This window comes from Etheostoma cragini, chromosome 14, assembly GCF_013103735.1.
Source record: "Etheostoma cragini isolate CJK2018 chromosome 14, CSU_Ecrag_1.0, whole genome shotgun sequence".
Lineage (NCBI taxonomy): Eukaryota > Metazoa > Chordata > Actinopteri > Perciformes > Percidae > Etheostoma > Etheostoma cragini.
The window spans coordinates 24,702,450-24,711,663 of record NC_048420.1 but is presented as its reverse complement, the minus strand read 5'-3'; the positions used below and the strand labels follow the sequence as shown (position 1 = coordinate 24,711,663).

Sequence of the window (9,214 nt, the reverse complement as noted above, 5' to 3'; positions counted from 1 at the left end):
TTACATGGAGTCTGGTGGAGATATGCTGCTCTATACATGCTAAAAGTAGCGATTATTTACATGGAGTCTGGTGGGTTTTGGTGATTTCAGCGCTGTTTTCTAGATTAACAAAGACACAGTATTTTGTGCAGGGCTTCAGACTAACTTTTTGCCTTGGTCTCACTGGTGCACCTAACTTTTTCAATTAGGTGCACCAGCACAAAATGTAGGTGCACCCAAATTTTTCCTTGTGTCACCGGTAACGCCACAATTTCAAGGTCACCTTTTTATCACCCTTCATATACATTCATATAGTACGTACATGATTTTCAAACAAGAATAAGGTGTAGGTAAAACTTTTTTTAATGTGAAGCACAATTATAGTGTATATAAAAAACATTTTTAAAAATCAAATAAAAAATGTTTACTTCACTGAACTAAGACATAACATTTCATGCCTCAAACTCTTAATAGCTTATATAATCTTAAAGGAGAACTCAAGCCAATTTTTGCCAATAGGAAAGAAAAAAAACAAAATCTGAGCTAGCAAACTTGAGTTGCTGCAGCTATGGCCAGAGCTCCCAGTTAGCTAAAATGCCAGTTGTTGGGGGCATATTTCAGAATTCCTTTATGCCTCTTAATAGATACGAAAATGCGATTAAAATGTATGTGCAACATGAACAAGGCCCTTACGTAATAACAAAACGTGACATTGTGAAGAAACCGTTTGAATCCAAAGTTGTGTTGTCACTTACTGCCTCAGTACTGCTGCTTGCTAGCTCGGCCTGCTAGCTAGCTCGGCCTGCTAGCTGCATCGCTCTGTCTGGAATGAGGAGGTTCAGCCGGTTTTCGCTGATAATCATCACACAGCAGTTCCGCTCATCCATTTTGTGTGTAATGGATTTGGCGTTGTTGAGGAGGACTTGGCTGGCATTGGAGGTATTTGTGTTAATGTCCTTAGCTGTGCCTGACCGGCTTCTTGCTTCTGCTTTCCCCGCCTAGCAGCTAGCAAGGCAAGCTAGCTACCGGCAGGATTGAGACAGGGTAGTGAATTTAGACCAAGGGGCTAACTCTACTCTCGAAGCGTATCTCCTATGGTTCCATTTTTATGCTTCCAAGCACTTATCTGCTGTTAGCATCCCATTGACTTCCATTCATTTTGACATCACTTTGACAGTGAATAACTTTCCATCTGAAGTGCTTAAAGAACCCATTTGTCCGTTGTTTATTTCTAAAGAAACATGACAATGTATAAAAGGCACCGTTACCTCACGTTATGGCTCCATGGCAGACTTTTTTAAATAAAAAATAGGCTAACGATTGTGTCATAACCACACCACTTACTCTCACCTAGTCAACAAATTACCGTATTGTCAGTAGAAGCTCGCAGACAGTTTGGACTTCATCAGCTGTTAAGGTTTAATTACCAATATTAACTAGCATGTTATTTAGCAGTAATTAGCCTGTGCCTTTGTTAATGTTAACTAGCATGTTAGTTAGCAGTAATAAGCCTGTGCCTGTTTTAATGTTAGCTAGCATATTAGTTAGCACTAATTAGCCTGTGTCTGTGTTATCTACTAACATATACCTACCTCTCCGTCTCTGCTGATTGGGAATGATGGAGATTTCTCTTGCACAGCTACCGGAAGACTTAGAGCTTTCAGACAGGTTGCTCATGTAACATCTACATCTTCCAGCTCAGTTGGAGGCTGCGCAGTAACGCTGAGCATCACCGGGGAACAGCTTCTAATAGACTTCACTGGTCTCTGTCCAGAGCAAGGGGACCTGTTGGTCCATTTCGTTAACTGTCTATGATTTAAAGTTAAAAATGCATCTTGTTGCCACCTTGTTCATGCTGGGTGGTCATTTTAATTGCATTTTATGTCTGTTAATAGGCAGAAAGTCTGAACATGCCCTCACTACTGCCATTTTAACACAGGAGCTCTAGACGTCCAGTTTGCTAGCACCAATTCTGTTGTTGTTTCTAGCAACCATACTCACATATTTATAGCAGTAAAAATGGGCTGGAGTTCTCCTTTAATTGGTACTTAGACATAGTCATATTTTAAAATCTCCAGTTACCTTGTAGCACTGACTTCAAGCAGGGCCCTATGGAGTCTTGTAGCTTTTTTAGAATCTCATTTTCAGACTGGCCACCGAGCTAAGCGATGTTTCTGGGGGAAACCCTGCAGTCTCGAACCTTTAGCTGACATTAGCTTCTGTCTGTGTTTTCAGCTTTGTCTCCAGACGACAAAAGCCAGATTGTTTTTAAAGAGGAGCACCAGGAGTGTTGCTCCAGTGTGGACCAACAGGAGCCAGAGCCCCCCCCACACATTAAAGAGGAACAGGAGGAACTGTGGAGCAGTCAGGAGGGAGAGCAGCTTCAAGGGCTGGAGGAGGCTGATATCACCAAGTTCCCATTCACTCCTGTCCCTGTGAAGAGTGAAGATGATGAAGAGGAAGCTCAGTCCTCACAGCTTCATCAGAGACAAACTCAACACATGAAAACAGAAGCTGATGGAGAGGACTGTGGGAGACCAGAACCAGCCAGGAACTTGCATCCACTTATACAACCAGAGACTGAACACAAGACTGGAGACCCTTCTGATCCTGAGACTGATGACAGTGCTAATTGGAAGGAGACCAGAGAACCCCAGTCAGCTTTAAACTCTCTGAAACATGATTCAAGATGTAAGAAAACATTCAGCTGCTCTGAGTGTGGGAGGAGATTTGGCAACAAGTCAGATCTTAAGAGACACGTGAGAACTCACACAGGAGAGAAACCTTTCAGCTGCTCAGTTTGTGATAAATCTTTTACACAGAGTGGAGATTTACAAAAACATGTGAGAACTCACACAGGAGAGAAACCTTTTAGCTGCTCAGTCTGTAAGAAATCTTTTACACAGAGTGGGAGTTTACTGACACACATGAGATCTCACACAGGAGAAAGAAGATTCAGCTGCAGTGTTTGTAACAAAAGATTTGTCTGGCGTTCCCTTGTCAAAACACATAAATGTGTTGGTCACTTGGAACCAGAAGCTGATGGAGAGGACTGTGGAGGACCAGAACCAGCCAGGAACTCACATCTACATCTGCTTTTCCCACCAGAGACTGAAGACCAGAGCGGAGACTCTTCTGAACCCAAGACCGGTGACATGAAATAACGTTTGTGCCTTTAACCCTCTGAGACCTAACGTCATTTTCACAATTCGTTGTCAATCTGGTTTTACTTTCTAAAAACATTTGTAGTACATCAACCCTGTTGTCCATAGTCAATCTATAAACATCATTCTTTTCAGGACAACCAGGGCTACTAGAATACTGAATGTTTAAAAAAAATGTTGGGATATTAAAGACAAATTAATAAATAAAACAGAACATCTCACAGATATGTATTAATATCACACAGAGCAGTAAAAATGTCCTGTCTAAAAGTTATCAGTCCGTGAAGAAATAAACTTACAACAACAATACAGTTGACAAAATATCTACATTTTTCAACAAAATTCCAGACGCTTTTGCCTTCATGATATTCACTTATGCCAGTAATAAAAATAATAATTTATAAGTCATATTTATTGATACTGCACACACAGCAATGCTACACGAGCATTTGTGTTGTCTAAAACAGTTAAGTGCAAAAAAACATGACAAACAACTTACATGTCTTCAAAAAAAAGGCCCTAATGTATGCCAAACCTCAAAACAATGACCCCCTAACCCTTAAAGCAATGATGCCATTCTTCTCCATAGAACGGTAATAGACAATCTTTGCTTCACATCCAACTAGACTGACTTGTTTAAGTGATCTCTTCTCACAATGAAAGATTTTGTTCTCCCTTGGATGCCCATATCTGTAATGTTAGGTTGTAAGGCTAGCGTTGAAGCTAGCTGCAGCAAGTACAAAACGTTGATAAATTATGGACATCAAGTGGATAAATCTTGGATGTAAGAGTTTTGATTTATTACTCAACAATTTAGACTTCTCTCTGTCAGGGAGACAAGAAGTGCAGGTTGAGAGCTATCTTTTGTCTCAACCAGGGAGGTGTGAAGGAGGTAGCATAGGGAAGTTAGCCTAGCAAGGTGTTTCCTGTCAAGGAGCGGAGGGGGTTTCTCTTTGAAGCAAAGCTGGGATTGACATGTTATGATCTGTATAAAACTTTACAAACTTGTGCATTGCTGTGTTCCAAGGTAATATGATCAGTGACACCAAAATGATTAAGGTCTTTAGACATGTTTAGTGTCTCCTATTCCACTAATTAGGCCATGGTAAAGCTAATAAAGTAAAGAAATATAACGGTTTGATATGACCGGTGTGGTACACCAGGACATGCTCAGTTCCCTCCAGGATGAAATAAAGTGAAATCATTTTGTTTAATGCGTCTGTTGACTAGCATGTATGTTAGTTGTTATTGTCTGGGTCACAATGACCTACATGTGTACTTAAGAAAAGGAAGAGGAGAGGACTCTCCAGTTCAGGTCCATCTAAAGATGTAGGTGAATACAACAATGTCTTAGTTGAAAACACATGTCGCATAAGGGCCTTGTTCATGCTGCACAGATATTTTAATTATGGCCCGAGGACCGCATCAGGTCTGGTGAAAATGTACGTATTTTAAGGGTTTTGGGAATAGGAGTACAAAGATGGCTCACTAGCGCCCCGTACAAAATTAGAAAAATATGGAAAATTCCACCATTTCCACGTGTCGTACTTTAACAAACTCCTCCTCTCTGAGAGCATGGTTCCCCAAACGGTACGTGTTTTTCCACAACGTGTTTTCAGGAATTGTTTTTTATGAATTGCAAGCATTAAATCGTCACCAACACGGTCATGCAGCGCATCATTAGAAAGCTTAAAGTCTTGTGATTCCATCAAGCCCCCGCACAAAGCATAATGTGACTTACAGCGGTTATAATCACGTTATGAAGTTAAGAAACACTGCACCGTTTCTGTCTAAATCGAGCGTGCATCCTTACCTTTGTCCTCGTGTCTTTATCCACAGCGGTGAAAGATATTCATAAACGTTGATTTCCTAAATCGCAAACACTCCAAGGAATTAGAATATCCAAGCCTTGTAATCCATAATTATCTGGTCCCTTCACAATCTTGTAGTTTCTGGCCAAGTTTCGACGTTCAGAAATCTAGATAGTGCATCATTTCTCGATTTTCCCTGTGCGGGCTAAAAAGAAGGTCGACACACCATTAGAATCTGTGGCTTCTGCAGATTGAAATGAACCTTGTTCCCAGCCAATTGCATCAGCCTATCAAGAGATACCCATAAGCTAAGCCAATGATATCGCACAGTCCCCATTGGGCCCACGTGGGAAAGATGGACAGTAGATCCGACCACTTATAAGAGGAGGTCATAAAACTGGCATCCCTGTGTAGCCAATAAGAAGACGAGTTGGATGGTACCAGACATGGCCAGAAAAAACTATTCCTGTGATGTCTTACAGCTGTCTGAAAGCAAAAATATGGCCTTCTGATGGCATTTCACCATTTCATGAAATTATGATTACTTATTTCTATAAATCTATGTATGTACTTCTTTCAGACATATCTGTGAGTGATGTGGATGTGTTTTTGTATTTCAGAAGTTTTGTATTTAGCACTTTTTGGGCTTTTTTAGAAATAAGAAATAAGAAAAACGCACAGACATATCTGTGGAAATACATTCATACAAAATCCATTTTATAAGTCATTTTTTTCTGGATTTTTTCTGTTCTAAGTTGAGACATGAGGCTAGGGTACTATTTTAGTATATAGCCCCTATAATATGCTTACAGTAGTGCTTTTTATTAATTTTTCAGATGATTTACATGGACGGAAATAGAAATTCTGTGTTCTAACCTGTGTAGCTCTGTGTCAGTAAGGCCTAGTGTCACAATGCCACTAGAAACAACAAGTTGAGAGTGTTAACTTCCCAATGACCTCAGGGTCATCCCAGAGGGGCAAAGCATGTGGAAACAGCAGCACTTTTTTAAGGGTAAAAATTTAGGCGAGAAAATCATATATTTTCAAGTGGTTGATCGACTTCAAATTCAGTCTGACTCTCTAAAGACATTAACGATGAAAAGTTATTAAAAGAAAAACGTTTTGTCAAACGGTGTGGGCCGTGGCATGGCGGCCGTTTTGAGTGTTTAGCGATGAATGAGAAAGTGGGTGTAATTATAATGTACATTGTCATATCTGCTTGAAATTTCCCACAATCACCGAGAGTTCAGGCCCGAGGACATCTACAGGCCAATATTCACAATAGTGCCACCACCTGGCAACAGGAAATCACAGCCTTATATGACAAACGTCATCCGATTTACATCAAAATTATATTGTATGGTTTACGTATGATTCTGCATCGACCCCTTACATAACCAGTCTCATTTGCACACTGGCCACCAAGCTAAACATTTTTTCTGGGGGAAATTCTGCAATCTCTAACCTTTAGCTGACATTAGCTTCTGTCTGTGTTTCAGCTCTGCCTCCAGACGAGAAAGGCCAGATTGTTTTTAAAGAGGAGCAGCAGGAGTGTAGCTCCAGTTTGGACCAGCAGGAGCCAGAGCCCCCCACACACATTAAAGAGGAACAGGAGGAACTGTGGAGCAGTCAGGAGGGAGAGCAGCTTCAAGGGCTGGAGGAGGCTGATATCACCAAGTTCTCATTCACTCCTGTCCCTGTGAAGAGTGAAAATGATGAAGAGGAAGATCAGTCCTCACAGCTTCATCAAAGACACACTCAACACATGGAAACCAAAGCTGATGGAGAGGACTGTGGAGGACCGGAACCAGCCAGGAACTCACATCCACTTTTACAACCAGATACTGAAGACCAGACTGGAGACCCTGCTGAACCTGAGACTGTTGACAGTGCTGATTGGAAGGAGACCAGAGAACCTCAGTCAGCTTTAAACTCTCTGAAACATGATTCAAGACGTAAGAAAACATTCAGCTGCTCTGAGTGTGGGAGAAGATTTGGCAACAAGTCAGATCTTAAGCGACACGTGAGAATCCACACAGGAGAGAAACCTTTCAGCTGCTCAGTTTGTAAGAAATCTTTTACACAGAATGGAGATTTACAGAAACATGTGAGAACTCACACAGGAGAAAAACCTTTCAGCTGCTCAGTCTGTAAAAACTCTTTTACACAGAGTGGAAGTTTACAGTCACACATGAGATCCCACACAGGTGAGAAAAGATTCAGCTGCAGTGTTTGTAACAAAAGATTTTCCCGGCGTTCTTTTGTTAAAACACATAAATGTCTGGGTCCGATGGAAAAAAAAAGCTGATGGAGTGGACGGTGGAGGGCTAGAACCAGCCAGGAAGTCACATCCACTTTTCCAACCAGAGACTGAAGGCCAGACTGGAACTCTTCTGAACCTGAGACCGGTGACGTGAAATAACGTTTGTGCCTTTAAGCCTCAATGGTTATTTTAACAATTTGTTGTCCATCTGGTTGTACTTTCTAAAAAGGCTTGTAAGACATCAACCCTGTTGTTCACAGTCAATCTATTAACGTAATTCTTTTCAGGACAAACTGTTTTAACATTCAGAATACTGAATGTTAAAACAGTTAGGGAATAATACAGACAAATAAATAACTAAAACAGAACAGGAATCTCACACGTTCAATTCATTTTTACTTATAGTATCAATTCATAACAAGAGTTATCTCGAGACACTTTACAGATAGAGAAGGTCTAGACCACTCTATAATGGGACCACTTGGGTTGAAATGAATAGGGGCAATAACAGTTACAGGAAAAAATAATGGAACAATGACTAAAATAGTTTTTTGTAGTAGTTCCTGGCATAACAAGGCACTGCACGGCATTACAAGGCACAGCAGGACGTAGCAGGATGGAACTGGGCATTGAGGGACTGTAGCAGGACCACAGGGAAAGCTGCAACCATGATTTTGGAACCTCCTTGATCCAAGGGAACATGCTGGGGGAAAAAGAATATAAGGACTCTGGGGAATGAGTCCCAAGATTGGTTAGTAACAAGGATTTCTGGGACATGGATGCACACAAATGGAAAGATAAAGGAGAGAGGAGCTCAGTCCCCCAACAGTCTAAAACTATTACAGCATAACTAAGAGAGACAGGGTAAAGAGAGGAGCCTGATCAGGCTAGAACTTTCCCCCGCAGGATTGGGCTGTAAGCCCTGCCTCTCCCCTTTTATTTTATTATTGATTATATGGTAGATGAATCTGACTATGACGAGAATCAGGTGGACCGAATTAGGTCGACGCTGTGACTCATCACTCCCTAACTATAAGCTTTATTAAAGAGGAGAGTTTTAAGTTGACTCTTAAATGTGGTGATGGTTTCTGCCTCCCGGACCCAGACTGGGAGCTGATTCCACAGTAGAGGAGCCTGATAGCTGAAGTCTCTGGTCCCTGGACTCAGACTGGGAGCTGATTCCACAGTAGAGGAGCCTGATAGCTGAAGTCTCTGGTCCCCGGACTCAGACTGGGAGCTGATGGCTCTGATTCTACTTTCAGAGACTCTAGGAACCACAAGTAGTTCTGAATTCTAAGAGAGTGGTGCTCTAGTGGGACAATAAAGCACCGAGATTAGATGGTGTAACAACCATTTAGTGGAGAAGGACTTTAAGTTAAATCCTGGATTTTACAGGAAGCCAGAAGCTAATACAGGAGAAATATGATCTATTTTTTCAGTTCTTGTCTAAACACACGCTGCAGCTTTCTGGATCAGCTGGGGAGTCTTAAGGGACTTATAAAGAATTACAGTAGTCCAGTCTAGAAGTAATAAATGCATGGACTAGTTTTTCAGCTTCATTTTGAGACGGGATGTTCCTGATTTTGGCAATGTTACAAAGATGTAAAAAGGCTGTTCTTGAGGTTTTTTTTAGAGGCGTTAAAGGATATATCCTGATCATAAATAACTCCTAGATTTCTGACAGTAGTGCTGGAGGCCAGGGCAATACCATCTTGAGTAGCTATATCCCTAGATAAGGAAGTTTGGAGGTTTAGGGCCCAGCAAAATAACTTCAGATTTGTTTGAACATCAGAAAATTGTAGGTCATTCATGATTTTATATCATTTATGCATCACTGAAGTTTAGCTAACTGACTGGTTTTGTCTGGCTTTATTGATAGACATAATTGGGTGTCATCCGTATAACGAAAGTTAATTGAGTGTTTCCTAATAATATTGCCTAGAGGAAGCATATATAAGGAGAATAAAATTGGTCCAAGCACTGAGCCTTGTGGAACG

The 9,214-nt window shown here is 41.1% G+C and overlaps 2 protein-coding genes and 1 long non-coding RNA gene across 3 annotated transcripts in view; 2 read left to right on the top strand and 1 right to left on the bottom strand.

The window, feature by feature from the left end:
• The window catches only part of LOC117956468 (gastrula zinc finger protein XlCGF57.1-like), a 95,566-nt gene that overhangs the window by 36,142 nt on the left and 50,210 nt on the right, over nt 1-9,214 (top strand). The window lies entirely within an intron of this gene.
• The window catches only part of LOC117956458 (zinc finger protein Xfin-like), a 59,860-nt gene that overhangs the window by 12,597 nt on the left and 38,049 nt on the right, over nt 1-9,214 (top strand). The gene's annotated exons all lie outside the window — the stretch shown is intronic.
• LOC117956512 overlaps nt 1-9,214 on the bottom strand; it is a 32,529-nt gene that overhangs the window by 7,552 nt on the left and 15,763 nt on the right. Inside the window, exon 4 of the long non-coding RNA XR_004659297.1 lies at nt 3,963-4,447. This is a non-coding gene — a long non-coding RNA (uncharacterized LOC117956512). The remainder of the gene's footprint in view (nt 1-3,962; nt 4,448-9,214) is intronic.